Source organism: Echinops telfairi, unplaced genomic scaffold (genome assembly GCF_000313985.2).
Source record: "Echinops telfairi isolate 266 unplaced genomic scaffold, ASM31398v2 ScPeMD7_3533;HRSCAF=4204_0, whole genome shotgun sequence".
Classification (NCBI taxonomy): domain Eukaryota; kingdom Metazoa; phylum Chordata; class Mammalia; order Afrosoricida; family Tenrecidae; genus Echinops; species Echinops telfairi.
In genome coordinates this window covers 49,305,149-49,305,540 of record NW_022107431.1, presented here as the reverse complement: position 1 = coordinate 49,305,540, position 392 = coordinate 49,305,149, and the positions used below count along the sequence as shown (strand labels likewise).

The 392-nt window shown below is 37.8% G+C and overlaps 1 non-coding gene across 1 annotated transcript; it reads left to right on the top strand.

Moving 5' to 3' along the window:
• Positions 1-250: 250 nt before the first annotated feature.
• LOC115871096 lies at positions 251-392 on the top strand. Its single transcript, XR_004047080.1, has one exon. It is a non-coding gene; the product is annotated as a small nucleolar RNA SNORA4 (small nucleolar RNA).

Sequence of the window (392 nt, the reverse complement as noted above, 5' to 3'; positions counted from 1 at the left end):
AATACAAAAAGTTCTAATAAGTCTTGAAGTCCCTGAGAGTATATCTGTTTCAGGGTTTATGCACAGCGTGCTAAGTCTTCAGCTACTGGAACTTGGTTTAGTAAATTACTTTCCCCCTAGTTCCTAGTTGTTCTCACATGAATGAAATCCTGAAACTTTTAGCTTGTGTAGCAATGGTTCAATACTGCTTGATGCGATTGTACTATGGAATGGTATGATAGCTGTAAAAACTCCCACTAAAATGATTTTTTTAAAAGAAGAAGAATGTTTTTGGAGGCAAGGGTTTTTTCATAACCTTTACCAGTGTGGGCTGTTTGGGAGAATAAAGAGACCACACTCCACAGTGGACTATACCACTTAGTATAGTTCGCTACTATTTTGTGGCCTACAGT